Source organism: Orycteropus afer, unplaced genomic scaffold (assembly GCF_000298275.1).
Source record: "Orycteropus afer afer isolate SDZICR_OR568_19922 unplaced genomic scaffold, OryAfe1.0 scaffold00302, whole genome shotgun sequence".
Classification (NCBI taxonomy): Eukaryota; Metazoa; Chordata; class Mammalia; order Tubulidentata; family Orycteropodidae; genus Orycteropus; species Orycteropus afer.
Window position 1 is genome coordinate 1,433,409 of NW_006921889.1, and position 17,496 is coordinate 1,450,904.

A 17,496-nucleotide genomic window follows, 5' to 3' on the forward strand; every position below is an offset into this window, starting at 1 on the left:
GAGTTGATGCTTTTGAGTTGTGGTGCTGGCGAAGAATGCTGAAAGTACCATGGACTGCTAAAAGAACTAACAGATCTGTCCTGGAGGAAGTGCACCTGAAATGCTCCTTGGAAGTGAGAATGGCCAGACCTTGTCTCACCTATTTTGGTCATGTTGTCAGAAGGGACCATTCCTTGGAGAAGGATGTCATGCTTGGTAGGGTGGAGGGTCAATGAAAGAGGGGAAGAGGTCAGAAAACATTCAAAAAACAACTTGGAAAGGACTACCCCCTCAAAGTAGAGTCAGCATTAATGATGTGGATGGAGTGAAGCTTTTGGAACCTCCATTTGCTTATGTGGCACAACTTACAATGAGAACAAACAGCTGTAAATATCCATTAATAATAGGAACATGGAATGTAGAAGTATGAAACTAGGAAAATTGGAAGTTGTCAAACATGAAATGGTACAGATAAAGTTCAAAATCCTAGGCATCAATGAGCTGAAATGAACTAGTATTCACCATTTTGAACCAGCCAGCCATATGATCTCCTATGCCAAGAATGACAAATTGAAGAAGAATGGTGTAGCATTCATCCTCACAAAAAAATGTTTCAAGATCTATCCTGAAGTACAATGCGGTCAATGATAGGACAATATCCATATGCCTACAAGGAAAATGAATTAACACTACTATTATTCAAATTTATGCACCAACCACAAAGCCAAAGATGAGGAAATTGTAGATTTTTACCAACTTCTGCAGTCTTAAATGGACCAAACACGCAAACAAAATGTGTTGATTATTACTTGTGCTTGGAATGCAAAAGTTGGAAACAAAGAAGAATCACCGAAACCAAGCCAAACCAAACTCACTGCTGTCGAATCGTATCTGACTCATAGCAACCCCTCTTTGGGTTTCCGAGGCAGTATCACTACATAAGTAGATTGCCTAATATTCCTTCTGAGGAGTGGCTGGTGCATTTGAACCACCACCAGACTTCTGGTTAGCAATTAAATGCCTTAGGCGTAGCTGGAAAATATGGCCTTGGTGATAGAAATGACACTGGAGATTGCATGATAGAATTTTGCAAGGCCAACTACTTATTCTTTGAAAATACCTTTTTTCAACAACATAAATGGCAGCTATACATATAGACTTCACCATATGGAATACACAGGAATTAGACTGACTACATCTGTGGAAAGAGGCAATGGAGAAGCTCAATAGATTTAGCCAAAACAAGACCAGGAGCTGACTGTGGAACAGATCAACTGCTCATATGCAAGTTCAAGTTGAAGCTGAAGACAATTTTAAAAAGTCCATGAGAGCCAAAATATGACCTTGAGTATACCCCGCCCCCTGAATTTAGAGACCATCTAAAGAATAGACTTGACACACTGAAGACCAGTGACTGAAAACCAGGTGAATTGTGGGATGATATCAAGAAAATCATACATGAAGAAAGCAAAAAGTCATTAAAAAGACAGGAAAGGAAGAAAAGACCAAAATGGATGTTAGAAGAGACTCTGAAACTTGCTCTTGAACAGAGAGTAGCTAAAGCAAATGGAAGAAATGACAAGATAAAAGAGCTAAACAGAAGATTTCAAAGAGCAGTTCAAGAAGACAAAGTCGATTATTATAATGAAAAGTGTAAAGATCTGGAGTTAGAAAACCAAGAGAGAAGAACACCCTTGACATTTCTCAAACTGAAAGAACTGAAGAAAAAAATCAAGCCTCAAGTTGCAATACTGAAAGATTCTATGGGCAAAATATTGAATGATGCAGCAAACATCAAAAGAAGATGGAAGGAATATACAGAGTCACTGTACCAAAAAGAACTGATCGATCTTCATCCATTTCAGGAAGTGGCATATGATCTAGAACCAATGGCAATGAAAGAAGAAGTCAAAGCTTCACTGAAGGAATTGGTGAAAAATAAAGCTCCAGGAATTGATGGAATACCCACTGAGATGTTTCAACAAATGGATGCCCCACTGGAAGCACTCACTCGGCTATGCCAAGAGATTTGGAAGACAACTACCTGGCCAACTGACTGGAAGAAATCCATATTTGTACCCATTCCAAAGAAAGATGATCCAACAGAATGTGGAAATTATCAAACAATATCATTAATATCACATGCACGTAAAATTTTGCTGAAGATAATTCAAAAACGGTTGCTGCAGTATATTGACAGGGAACTTCCAGAGATGCAAGCTGGATTCAGAAGAGGATGTGAAACAAGGGATATCATTGCTGATGTCAGATGGACCTTGCCTGAAAGCAAAAGATACGAGAAAGATGTTTACCTGTGTTCTATTGACCATGCAAAGGCATTTGACTGAGTGAATCATAACAAATTATGGATAATGTTGTGCCAAAGGGGCATGGAGGCCACATCTCCTGACCTCCTCTAACTGCACAAGAGGAAAATAGAATCACTATCAGTAACCAAAGGCCCATTACTGTGAGGCCAGACATGCTATCTCTCTCCAGTCCTTTCACCAACCCTGACACCAACCATTCTTACCACAGTACCCACCACCTTTCTGCTGGGTTTGATAATTCACTGCAGTGGCCACACAGAACTCACAGATTGTGGGGTTTATTAGGGAAGCACCAAGCTACAATTTAAGTTCAGGAAAAATTCTCAGTCTCTCTCAGCCTGCCGTCTCTCAGCAACAGTCTCTCACAGTCGCTCTCTCCCAACAGTGTGTGTTCCTCGGTGTCTCACTCAGCAATGTGTGTCTCTTGTATCTCTTTCCTAGCAGCACATGTCTCTCAGGAACACATGTCACTTTCAGCAGCACGTCCTTCTCAGCCAGCAGTCAGAGAGACTTCTTCCACCTCTAGGAGGCTTCCTTTTGAGCCTGTCAGAGTGGCCAAACTAACCAGTCATGACACCAGAATTCTAAGCACCTGAGAGTGAGAGAACTTCCCAGAACATTACTTTGTGCTGCTCCCAACAGAAATACCCCAAGTGGATGATTTTAACAATCAGGAGCTACTCAGTTTCTCACAGCAAATTCCACCATGGAATTTACAAAGACTTATGGCTAGAAAAGCCAGACCAGGTAATTTATTGCAGTGCACGTTGCAAAGAATGGAATTCCAGAACACTTAATTGTGCTCATGAGGAACCTGTACATAGACCAAGAGGCAGTTGTTCATTCAGACAGAACAAGGGGATGTTGCTGCTGTTAGGTGCTATTGAGTCATTTCCAACTCATAGCGACCCCATGCACAGCAGAATGAAACACTGCCCAATCCCGCGACAGCTCCATGATCCCTGCTATACTTGAGCACTTCATCGCAGCCACTGTGTCAATCCATCTCGTTGAAGGCCCCCTCCTCTTTCATCGACCCTCCACCCTACCAAGCATGACATCCTTCTCCAGGGAATGGTCCCTTCTGACAATATGACCAAAATAGATGAGACGAAGTCTGGCCATTCTCACTTCCAAGGAGCATTTCAGGTGCATTTCCTCCAGGATAGATCTGTTAGTTCTTTTAGCAGTCCATGGTACTTTCAGCATTCTTCGCCAGCACCACAACTCAAAAGCATCAACTCTTCCGTCTTCCTTATTCATTGTCCAGCTCTCACATGCATACAAGGCGATTGGAAATATCATGGCTTGTGTAAGGCACATCTTAGTCCCCAAGGAGACATTCTTGCTCCTCAACACTTGAAACAGTTCCTTTGCGGTTGACCCTCCCAAAGCTACACGTTGTCTAATGTCCTTACTGCTGCTTCCATTGGCATCGATTGTAGAACCAAGCAACGTGAGTTCTTTGACAACCTCAATCTTCTCTCCATTTATTGTGATGCTGCTCATTGGTCTAGTTGTGAAGATTTTTGTTTTCTTTATATTGAGACGTAATCCATACTGCAGATTGTATTCTTCAACCTTCATCAGTAGGTGCCTCAAGTCATCCTCACTTTCAGCAAGCAAAGTTGTATCGTCTACATATCTCAGGTTGTTAATGAGTCTTCCTCCAATCCTGATGCCATGTTTTTCTTCATACAGTCCAGCTTCTCAGATTATTTGCTCAGCATATAGATTGAATAAGTATGGGGAAAGGATACAACCCTGACACACTCCCTTCCTGATTTTAAACCATACAGTGTCCCCTTGCTCCTTTCGAATGACAGCCTCCTGGTCAAGGTACAGGTTCCTCATGAGTACAATCAAGTGTTAGGGAATTCCCATTCTTCTCAATGTTATCCATAATTTGTCATGATCCACACAATCAAATGCCTTTGCATAGTCAATAAAACACAAGTAGACATCTTTCTGGTATTCTTTGCCTTGAGCCAAGATCCATTTGACAACAGCTATGATATCCCTTGTTCCACGTCCTCTTCTGAATCCAGCTTGAACCTCTGGAAGTTCTCTGTCAATAAACTGCTGCAACCGTTTTTGAATTATCTTCAGTAAGATCTTACTTGCGTACGATATTAATGATATTTTTCTATAATTTCCACATTCTGTGGGATCACCTTTCTTTGGAATGGGTACAAATATGGATCTCTTCCAGTCAGTTGGCCAGGTAGCTGTCTTCCAAATCTCTGGCATAACTGAGTGAGTGCCTCCAATGGGGGATCTGTTTGTTGAAATATCTCAATGGGTATTCCATCAATTCCTGGAGCCTTGTTCTTTGCCAATTCTTTCATTGCAGCTTTGACTTCCTCCTTCAGTACCATTGGTTCTAGATCATATGCCACTTCCTGAAATGGATGAAGATCGATCAGTTCTTTTTGGTACAGTGACTCTGTGTATTCCTGCCATCTTTTCTTGATGTTTCCTTCATCATTCAATATTTTGCCCATAGAATCTCTCAAATTTGCAACTCGAGGCTTAAATTCTTTCTTCAGTTCTTTCAGCTTGAGAAATGACGAGCATGTTCTTCCCTTTTGGTTTTCAAACTCGAGGTCTTTGAACATTTCATTACAGTAAGTGGTTTTGTCTGCTAAAGCTGCTCTTTCAAATCTTCTGTTTAGCTCCTTTATCTTGTCATTTCTTCCATTTGCTTTAGCTACTCTCCATTCAAGGGCAAGTTTCAGAGTCTCTTCTGTCATCCATTTTGGTCTTGCAAAAAGGGCAAGGAGGCCACATATTCTGACCTCCTAGAACCCCTCAAGAGGAAGGCAGAATCACCATCAGTAGCCCAATGCCTATTCCTGTGAGGCCAGACATGCTGCCTCCCTCCAGCCCTTTCTCCAACCGTTCCTCCCAAAGCACCCACCACCTCTCTCATGGGTTCGAAAATTCATTGCAGTGGCCACACAGAACTCACAGATTATGGGATTTATTAAGGAAGCACCAGGTACAATTCAAGTTCAGGAAAAAATGCTCAGTCTCTCTCCCAGCCCACCGTCTCTCAGCCAAGTCTCTCACAGTCCCTCCCCCAGCAATGCATGTCCCTCAGTGTCCTACTCAGCCATGCATGTCTCTTGCATCTCTTTCCCAGCAGCGTGTGTCTCTTTCAGGAGCACGTGTCTCTTTCAACAACACATCTTCCTCAACCAGCAGTCAGAGAGAGTTCTGCCTCTAGGAGGCCTCCTTTTGAGCTTGGCAGAGTAGCCAAACCAACCAATCATAACAACAGAATTCTAAGCACCTGAGAGTGAGCCTCCCATAACATTGTGTTGTGCCACACCCAACAGAAATAACCCAGGTGGATAACATTTACAATCAGGAGCTCCTCAGTTGCTCATTCCACCACTGAGTTTACAATGACTTATAGGTAGAAAAGCCATACTAAGTAATTTACTACACTGCAGGTCTTCTCTTCTTTTCTCATCTTTTTAGTGATCTCTTGCTTTCTTCATGGATAACTTTCTTGATATCCTCTCACAATTCAGGTTTTCCACATTCAAGCAGAACAAGGGGATACTGCTTGAATTAAAATCAGGAAAGTTGTGTGTCAGAGTTGTATATTTTCACCATCCTTATTCATTCTGTATGCTGAGAAAATAATCTCAGAAGCTGGACGATATGAAGAATGCAGAATCAGAATTGGAGTAAGACTCATTAACACCTTGCAATATGCAGAAGACAAGTATTGCTTGCTGAAAGTGAGGATGACTTGAAACTCTGATGAAGATCAAAGACTACAGCCTTCAGTATGGATTACACCTCAACATAAAGAAAACAACAGTGCCATCTACTTCCGTAAAGATCCTGCCTCGGAAACCCAAGGAGGTGTCACTATGAGTTGGGACTGACTCAACAGCAGTGAGTTTGTGAGAGACCAATAAGCAACATTATGATAAATAGAGGAAAGATTGGAATTGTCAAAGATTCCTTTTACTTGGATTCATAATCAAGGCTACTGGAAGCAGCAGTCAAGAAATCAAATGGCATATTTTGTTGGGCAAGTCTACTGCAAAAACTCCAAACTCATTGCCGTCGAATAATATCCAACTCACAGTGACTCCTCCTTGAGTTTCTGAAACCTCTTTAATTATGCCACTTTGAAGACTAAGGTGCACCTGATCCAAGCTATTGTCTTTTCAATACACTCATATGTATGTGAAAGCTGGAGAGTGAATAAGGAAGATCACAGAAGAATTGATGCATTTGAAGTGTGGTGTTGGTGGAGAACACTGAATATGCCGTGGACTGCCAGACGAATGAATAAGTCTGTCCTGGAAGAACTATAGCTGGAATGCTCCTTAGAAGCAAGAATGTCCAGACTTCATCTCTCATACTAGGGTCATGTTATCAGGAGGGAACAATCTCTGGAAAAAGCCATCTTGCTTGGTAAAGTAGAGGGGCAGCAAAAAGGGAAAGACTCTCAATGAAATGGATTGACATAGTGGCTACAGAAATGGGTTCAAGCATCCAATGATTATGAGAATGGTGCAGGACCAGGAAGTGTTTCATTCTGTTGTACATAGGGTTGCTATGAGTTGAAACTGACTAAATGTCACCTAACAACAACAATAAGACGTGAAACAAACCCTTGGCATTCATATAGTTAACAGTCCTAGTTTTGCCAATTCAAATTGACTCTTAAAGTGCTGTCATTTGTCCTTTTGCCATTGCACAGATTTGAACCAGTCTTTCTGAAGAGCTTGGAAACAAGAGTGAGTCACCTCTTCTTGAAAGATTTTCTTGATTCTCCAGACCACACTGGCTCAGAATGATAGCCCTCTGAATCAGTTGATACTTCTAGCTCTGCCAGGATATGGCAGTAACACTGTTTAATTATTTCATAAAACAACAAGTCTGAGGGTGGGTAGTTCTAGCATTTGCTCAGCTCCTCAGCAATGGTAGGGCTCTGACCTTTGCAAGTCTCTTGGCCATGCCCAGATGACAAGAGTCATAGCAGATACAACCATTACCTCCTCATATAACCCCACTCAAAGTAGGAGTTTCCATCTCATTTTTTACCAGGAAGCAAAAATCCTTGTAGGAAATCCTCTCACAGGTTTTTCCTTCCATTTCATTGGCTAGAACTGTGTCACATGCCAACCTTTGATCCAATCAAAAATAGGTGACCAAGTGACCGTGCCTGATTTATACCCATGATTCTCACAAGAGGAAGAGATAACAAAGATAAATGATTTTATATATACAATAGTGCATTATCAGTAATAACAAACATTAATCTGTGGGTAGATACATAAGTAGACAAGCTGAATGACCAGGTACACCTAGACAAATGGGAATATACCCATGACCATATATAAGGTTAGCAGATGGTATTTCTACATTTGTATTTGTATGTGTTGTAAGAATGTCCATATAAATAGAACAGGGAACAAAGTTACGATAACTTCTTAGGTACAGTCAATCACCCTGAGGAAGCAATTTGTTGGACCTGTGGGCTTGAGAGCCTGGGCACGGGGGTTGGGGTGGACATCAAGCTCAATTGGCATAACATACTACACAAAAGCATTGTTCTACATTCTACTTTGGTGAGTTGCAATTGGGGTTAAAAGTTTGCAAGTGGCCCTCTAGATGCAACAATTGATCTCTCCTCATCTGCAGCAAAGAAGAATGAAGAAAACCAAAGACACATGGAAACAGTCCAAGGGACTAGTGGACCATGCAAACCTCAGCCTATATGACCATGAGACCAACAGAGCTAGATAGTGCCCAGCTACCACTATCAACCACTTGGAAAGGAATCGATGCAGGAGATCCTGGATAGAGTGGGAGAAAAATGTGGAATAAAATTAAAAATCATACAGAAGACCAAACTAGGGCCCATAGTCACCCTTCAGGCTTGGAATTGAACTCACTCCCATGGCTTCCAGCCAGATAATAGACAGACATATAAGGTGAACATTTATACGAGGTAGGTACACTCCTTAGAACAATCAATCACTGGAGATCAGAAGGGCAGTATTTCCACAGGGAGATAGCTCAGGGGGCAGGAATGCATAGGAAAGAAGGACACAGCAAAAAGATAAACTACAGGGAAGAAGCGGGAAGACAGCTGTTACATTGTGGGGAATTGCAATCAATGTCATGAAACAAAATGTATATGAACTGCTATGTGGAAAACGAATTTGCTCTGTAAATATTCACCCAAATCAAAATAATAATAATAAATGTGGTCCTAAGACCAGTAGCATCAGCATCATCTAGAAGCTTGTTAGAAATGCAAATTCTCAGGTCCCACCCAGACCTACTGAATCAGAAACACTGGGGTGCGGGGTGCCCAGGATTTTAACAAACCTTCCAGGTGCTTCTGACGCATGCCAAAATTTGAGAATCAATAGCTCAGATCAATCATGGTTCATCCTGAGCTTACAGGAGGGGCCCACCTACCTGAGTATGTTGCCTCCTTGAATAAAATCAAGATTCTATAATCAATGGATGGTGCAAATAGTTAAGAGCCTGTCTACAAACCAAAGGCTGGTGACTTGAGTCCATCCAGAGGCACCTCAGAAGAAAGTCCTGGCACAAATTTTACTTCTGAAAACCCAACGGAGGACAGTTCTACTCTAATACACATGGGGCTGCCATGAGTTGGAATCAACATAACAGAAATTTTTTTTGTGTTGTTTTTAAGAAACTAAAGAAGAGGGAATACTGCTGTGGAGACAGCATCTTTCCACTATTACCACTTAAAAATCACTTATTACAATATTTATCCACAGATTTTCTTGGCTGACTCCCTAATTCACCTACAAGCTTCTTGAGAACATGAGTTTTCTCTTATTCAAGTTTCTATCCCTAGCACAATAGAAGGCGCTTAGTAAATGTTCGCTGGACAAATGAAGAAATGTTAAAGTAGCGTCTCCTTTCTAATTGCCTATACTCTTAATAGCTGCTTCCTGCTGGCACCTTCTACTCAAAGTATGGTCTCATGTCAGCTCATGTCAGTGAGCCCAGAGCTGTCTCTTCCAGGGCATCTGAGAACAATCACTCCTGGGAAAATGGTGCAAGGGGAGGCTCTCGCTTCCTGGAGCCATGGTGGATCTCTGAGCATTCATTTTTGTTCAGGGGTGTCCTCAGTGACCTCTGCTATACAATAGCACAGAGCTGCACGTGTTGATTGTTTAACTGAATTCTGGCTGGCAGTCTTTCTCAGAGGAAGCTGTGTGTGTAGAGTCAGACACAACCTGGAAATAAGCTTAAAAGCAAAAGGCATCATCCACAGCAGGGAAGACTGGGGGGCACTGGTGGTTATCAGCAGCACCCATTTTGTTCTGTCCACACAGTGACCTGGACCAGCCTCTTGGGCTTTATGAAGTCATTTGTATTAGGTAAGGCCTACCTTGCCACTCCTCGGAAGGAAGGTTGGGCAATCTACTTCCATAGTGATACTGCCTGGGAAACCCAAGGAGGGGTCACTATGAGTTGGGTCTGACTCAACAGCACATAACAACAACAACAATTGAACTTGAGTTCTAGTATGGATTACACATCAACATGTAGAAACAAAAACCGTCACAACTTGACCAATAAGCAACTTAATGGAGAAAAGATTGAAATTGTCAAGGATTTAATTTTACTTAGATACACAATCAAGTCCCATGGAAGCAGCAGTCAATAAATCAAATGGCATATTGCATTGGGCAAATTTCTTGCAAAAGACCTCTCAAAAGTGTTAGAAAGCAAAGATGTCACTTTGAAGACTAAGGTGTGCCTGATCCAAGCCATGGTACTTTCAATGGCCTCATATGCATGTGAAAGTTGGGCAATGAATAAGGAAGACCACAGAAGAACTGATGCCTTTGAATTATGGTGTTGCTGAAGATGATTGAATATAATATGGAGTGCCAGAAGAATGAATAAATTTGTTTTGGAAGAAGTACACCCAGAAAAAGAGCTCTGGTGACAGTGCCTAAGGCATTTGATTGCTAACCAGAAGACTGGCAGTTCAAACCCACCGGCCACTCCTCAGAAGAAAGGTTGGGCAATCTATTTCCATAGTGATACCACCTCAGAAAGCTCCTTAGAAGAAAGGATGATGACATTTGTCTCACATACCTTGGATGTATTATCAAGAGGGACCAGTCCCTGGAGAAGGCCATCATGCTAGGTGAAAAAGAGAGTCAGTGAAAAAGATGAAGGTTCTCAACAAGATGGCTTGACACAGTGACTGCCACGATGGGCTCAAACATAACAACAATTGTGAGGATGGTGCAGGACCAGGCAGTGTTTTGTTTTATTGTACATAGGGTCGGTATGAGTTGGAACCAATTCGATGACATCTAACAACAACAACAACTTGAACTTTGCTTGAAAATGACAGAAACCCAAATGCCAAATGGTGGAAATAAGGGGGTAAAGGTGTTTTATGCCATCAAGTCGATTCCAACTCATGGCAACCCCACATGTGCAGAGTAGAACTGTTCCATAGAGTTTTAAGGCTATGACCTTTCAGAAGCAGATTGCCAGGGCTGTCTTCCAAGGTGCCTCTGGGGGGTTCAAAGTGCCAACCTTTCCACAGTGGTAGAATGCTTAACAGTTTGTGCCACCCAGGGACTCTGTAAGGGTGGTTTACAGATACATATAACTGAAGGGAATGGAAAGGAAGACCCTCAGTGAGATGGACTGACACAATGGCTATAATGATGGGCTCAAGGATAGCAAGGATTATGAGGATGGTGCAGGATCCAACAGAGTTTTGCTCTGTTGTACATAGGGTTGTTACAAGTCGAAATTGACTCCATGGCACCTAACAACAACAACTAATTGAAAAGCCCTGGGGTCACATCTGTTTCATCTACAGCTGGATCCAGATGCTCAGACAATGTTCTTGGGAAACTTCTCACTTCATCACTCAACTGGCTCTCTTCCTAGGTTGGCTTTATCCTCAGGCAGGCTTTCAGGAAACAAGTCACAAGCAAATCCAGACTTAGGTTGCATCCATTTAGCATCCTCAGCAGAAAGCAAGCACCAATTTCATTCATAAGAAAGTGAGCAAAATTCCTGAGGCTGCCAGCACTTATAGCAAAGTTCAACAAGACAGAAAATAACAAATGCTGGTGAGGATGTGGAGACGTTGGGATTCTCATACACTGCTGATGGGACTGTAAAATGATACAACCACTGTGGAAAGCAGTATGGTGATTCCTGAAAAAGTTAGAATTAGAAATACCATTTGATCCAGCTATCCCATTACTAAATATATATCCTAGAGAAGTGAGAGCCAGGACAAGAACAGATATATGCACACCCATGTTTATCGCAGCACTATTTACAATAGCAAAAAGATGGAAATGACCTAAGTGTCCATCAGCAGAAGAATGGATAACCAAACTATGGTACACACACACACACACACACACACAATGGAATACTATGCAACACTGAAGAAGAATGTAGAATCTGTGAAACACCGCATAATGTGGATGAACTTGGAGGACATTATGCTGAGTGAAGTCAATCACAGAAGGACAAATATTGTATTAGCTCACTGTTGTAAAAAGTCAAGGAAAGGTTTATATATGGAAGGAAATTTTCATTGTTGGTTACCAGAGGTGGGAAGGGAGGGGAGGGAACACTGCAAAAAAATAAAATCAATAAAAATGAAAAAGTTAAATTAAATTTAAAAAATCCTGGGGCTGACTCAGCATCCTAACTTAAGTCACATGGATATCTGCTACCAGGCAGTGTGATCAATTACTTACACTCAGCTTAGGGTTGGGGCACTGGATTCAGAGGAGGGGCAGCCTCACCTGAACCGCACAGACTGAGAGTAAGGAAAGGTGTTCTCTCATGCAGAACTATAATGTTGGACCAGAGGAGAGGAAATGGCTGCCCCAAGGCAAAACTCACAGATGTCCAGTCTACCACTATTCCTTATTTTGAGGCTCTGAGTAACACTTCATGAAAAAGCACCCACATACATCCAGAGCTAGGTATCCTTTTCTAAAACAAGGAAGAAAATAAAGTGCCTCTTAAATAGTACAGACTCCTCACTGGCTTGAAATAGCTCCAGCCCTACTGAGCAGGCCTGGGGGACGGCACCAACAACCTCACTCTCTATGTAATTTAATCCTCCAGAGCGTCTGTGCTGAATATTCAGCACACTGATCAGCCCTCCCCACTGCTCCAGTCCTCCGGGCCCCACTGCCTCCCTCCCAGGGTTTCTTGGCCAGCTTTGATGTCTTTTGTAATCATCAGTTAACATCTGCGATGTTTTATTTGTGGCAGGAAAGACTTTTTTTCTCCTTTACCCTTCTTCCTCCTGGGTTGAATACAAAATAAGATTAGAACAACAAAATGAGGCAGGCATCCTTTTAGCAAAATAACCTGAAGATTGGTTAAACTGGGGAGTGTCAAAGGTGTGGATACCTTCCTATGCCACTCCTTCGGGTCAGTCCTTGCAGAGGCCTCTGTTCCCTCTCTATCCCAGCATTCTCCTGGCTCAAAGCCCTGAATCCATCCTGAAAAGAACCGGATGAGTGAGGGCAAGGGGAAAGGAGTTAAGGGAAGGAAAAGCCAAGACAAAGAGGTAGAGGAGATGGGAAATCCAGTGTTCTAGAAAGTGAAAGCAAGCTGTTCTTTGCTGCCTTCTGTTCCTATTCTTGCTAGTTGCCGCCATCTTGATTCTGACTCAGTGGCCTCCTGTGTGTGGAATAGAACTGTGCTCCATAGGGTTCTCAAGGTTGTGATGTGACCTTTTGGAAGTAGATCACCAGGCCTGTCTCCTGGTGCCTCTGGGAGAGTTCCAACCACCAACCTTTCATCTAGTAGTCCAGCACGAACTGTTTGCACCATCCAGGCCTTCCACTATCTTCTAGAGGGGACCTTTCCCCCCCGATAACTGCACAGAGATGTTGCAAGCTATATGTAAAGATATAACCTTTAAACTGATGACAAAATCAAGGCCCTTCCCCCTTCCCCATCCCTAGCTTTTACCAGAAGCAAGAGAGCTAATAAAATCACTGAATGATGGACAGCAAAGGAAGAAGCAATCTGGTTCAAACAGTTCTTAGACTGAGGTTTCCCACAGCAATGAGGAAAACCAGAAAGGAAGCTGGTAAAGCAGGACACAGAGGCCAGCCCCAATTCTCCAGCTCCTGCTGTGCCTCTTCTAATGGCATTCTTCCAGACTCAGTATCTGTGCTTCATTAGCTAATCCATTTGTGACATGGATCAGACAGCTACTTCCTATCCTACCCAACATGGGGATAAATGAATGGAATTACTTGTTTATTTTTAAAAGGTTCAACTAGTAAATTGCAAACACAATGCACCATGAAAAGGGATATTTTGCTGATTTCAAAATCTCTGGTGAATTCTCTTCTCAAATAAACATATTTCCTCTCTTCTAAGCCATGGTATTTCCTATTGCCTCATATGCATGTGAAAGCTAGACAATGAGAAAAGAAGACAGAAGAATTGAAGTGTTTGAATTACAGTGTTGGTAAAGAATATTGAATACACACCATGGACTGTATGCTCCTTAGAAGCAAAGATGAGGAAAGTTAGTCTCACTTACTTTGTACAACTCATCAGGAAGGATTAATTCGTGGAGAAAGACATCATACCTGGAAAAGTAGAGGGTCAGTGAAAAAGAAGAAGACCCACAACAAGATGGATTGACACAGTAGCTGCAACAATTGTGAATATGGCACAGGACCAGACAATGTTTTGTTCTGTTATACATGGGGTCATTATGAGTCAGAAACAACTTGATAGCATCTAACAACAACACATTGAACCTATAGCCTTCCTCTGCTCGTATATATTATGAATCCTTTTCAGGCCCATTTTTTCTTCCCAGCAAGCAGTATAGCAGAAGCCAACTTCACTATTTCTGGGTTTCTTCCTATGGAGCTCTTCCTTTTCCCCTATAGACTCAAAGACTCATTTGATTTTCTTCCTCCCCTCCCAAATGCTGCTGCCTTCTCTGTCTTTCATATCTATAATGGCCAGGGTTGTTAGTGACTGACAAAAACCATCTCTAGCAAGTTTAAGCAAATTATCAAAGGGGCAGGGAGGCCGCATCTTCTGACCTCCTCTAACTCCACAAGAGGAAGACAGAATCACCATCAGTAGCCCAAGGCCAATCCCTGTGAGGCCAGACATACTGCCTCCCTCCAGCCCTTTCACCAACCCTGACACCAACCGTTCCTCCTGCAGCACCCACCACCTCTCTGCTGGGTTCAATAATTCGCTGTAGTAGCCACACAGAGCTCACACATTATGGGGTTTACAAGGGAAGCAACAGGCTACAACTCAAGTTCAAAAATGCACTGTCTCTCACAGCCTGCTGTCTCTCAGCTGACAGTCTCTCTCAGCAGTGCATGTCTCTCATGTCTCTCAGGAGTATGTTTCTCTCAGCAGCATGTCTTTCTCAGCCAGCAGTCAGAGAGACTTCTTCTGTCTCTAGAAGGGCTCCTTTTGAGCCTGGCAGAGTGACAGTAACCAATCCCAACCTAAGAATTCTATACACCTGAGAGAGAGCAAACTTCCCAGAAGATTGCTTTGTGCTGGTTCAAGAGAAATACTCCAGGTGGATAACTTTAGCAATCAGGAGTTACTCAGTTGCTTACGGCTAATTCCACCATGGAGTTTACAAAGTCATATGGCTAGAAAAGCTACACTATGTAATTTACTACACTGCACAGACTGAATTAATTAATGAGTGTTAGTCCCTAGTTGATGCAAAGGGTTAACACTCTCAGTTGCTAACCAGAAGTGTTGGAGGTTAAATAAAGTTCACCAAGAGGAACCTTGGAAGAAAGTCCTTGTAAATTGCTTCTGAAAAATCAGCCACTGAAAACTATGGAGCACATGTCTACTCTGACACACATGGAGTTGCCTTGACTACACAGCAACTGGTAGGTGGCCTAAGGCATTTCTGAGAGAACCAAGGAACTAGATTTGTGTGCTACAAGGCCACCCCAATAGATTCTTCCAACAATAACCTTCTTCACTACTGCCACCATGTGCCACTTGGCATCTCTGACCAGGATTCTCTTTCACACTGCAGCCATCTTAGATTTTTTTATTATTACATTACCAGCAGATGTTGTCTCATCCTAAACTATCAGTATACTCATGATAATTTTCTGACAGATAGGGGGTCTCTGGATGACATCAACAGTTCAGTGCTTGACTACTAACTGAAAGGTTGGCAGTCAAAATCCACCCAGCAGCACCTTGGAAGACAGACCTAATGATCAGCTTGGGAAACATCACAGCCTTTCTGAAAACCCAATGGAGCAATTCTACTCTGCACATGTAGGGGTTCACCATGAATATGAACCAACTCAGTGGAACTAACAGCAATAACAACACGAAAAGTTTGTTGTCTGTTTCTAGTTAACACAAAAACATTGTCTGTGTGGGCTAGCAGCGACAGTGCTGACAACAGAGATAGGAAATAACAAAAACCGTACCACAGCTATTTCAGAAGAACCAAACCCTCCTCAGTGGTGTGGGCTAGAAGATCCAGCCTCCTTACCCTTAGCCACAGCCTCACTTCCACCTCGAGGTTTCAGTCAGGTGTGTGTCTGGTAGAACGGCAGTCATATGGGGAACCTGAGCTGCAAAGGAGCCTAGTCAGTGAGCCTTTGCTGTCCATCACGCCTACAGGAATGTGTAGAGTGGTTGCATTGCCAACCGATCTACAGGGCTGATCTCTGAGATTGGAGGTGGAACACACTGTCCTCCCCACTCTTTGCTGCCTTTGGGAAAAGGAAAAAAAAAAAAAAACCACTAAGTCTCTGAGCTTTAAAAAAGTTCTGCTGATCCCTGTGGTGAAAATCTGAGGAGCCATGCAAGAGGGAGAAATTAGGGAATCAGCAAATATACCCCTTTTCATGGTGTATTATGCTTTGCAACTTATTAGTAGAATATAGTATACATACTTATAACAAAAAAAAAAAAAACAGTCTTCCTTCCATGGAGTGACTGGTGGGTTTGAACTGCCAACCTGGTTAGCAGTCAAATGTCTTAGGCACTATGCCACCAGATCTCCTTATACATATTTATAAGGATCCTGAAAATCTCCGAGTGTTCTCTCTGTATTATTTCCTCCGTCTATATTGAAATGCCAATGAAACATCTGGCTTACCTAGGTAATCTGAACAGACACATATAATAATCTGCTCACACCTCATCAAAACGACAGCAAAGGAAGAGAATGGATGGGAGACATCAACACCTAGGATTACAGGGGTCTTAGAGCAGAGGAACCTGCTGCCTTGACTACACAGGGAGGATCAGAGCCAGAGAAGGAAGGTGACCTGTGACCTGAGGACCAGAGCGCCCCCCCAAAAGACTTATGGCAAGTGGTCAAGGAGTCCCTAAATAGCAGTAGGTCGGCCAACTTACCACAGGCCCATAGATTCGACTAGTAAGGAAACAACAAGCTCAGATGAATGTGAATAGATGATTACTCACAGCATAGCAGGCAGCATGAACGTCATGTACCCATCAGCTATGCTTGCCTACCCAAGTCTCAAGGAGGCAATGCTAAGAGGGCCCGGCAAATACTGCACACACAGCTAAGGAACACTGAGCTTATGAGACCCCCAATCTTATGAGGAAACTTATAGCAAATCTGCCTCACCTGGGCCCCAGGAGAAGACACTATCTTTATTACACCTGTCAAGACAAAACTGTCCTGGACCCAGAGGGAGAAATTATTGTTAGCTTCCAAGGATGTTTGCTGTGCAAACAATCTTGCAAAGATTGTCCAGGACAAAGGCTATAATATAAAATGTGTGGAAGCTCCATGGAGAATTGCCTACCAGCATTCTGAAAGTACGGCAGAAGCAGATGGAACAGTGAGGTGGAAAACAGGGGTAAATAAAGGTTTGTGTGCAGGGGCAATGTCTAAGCACAGGGCAGAAAAATCAAAGAACAAATAAACGGTTGCCTTGGAGCTGCCTCCAACTCATGGAGGCCCCATGTGGTCAGAGTAGAACTATGTGCCATAGGGCTTTTTTCTTTTTTTCTTTATTGTGATTTGGGTGAAGATTTACAGAGCAAATTCACTTTCCATACAGCAGTTCACATATACTTTGTCTCATGTCATTGACCACAGTTTACACAATGCAACAGCTTCCCTCCCACTTCCTCCCCA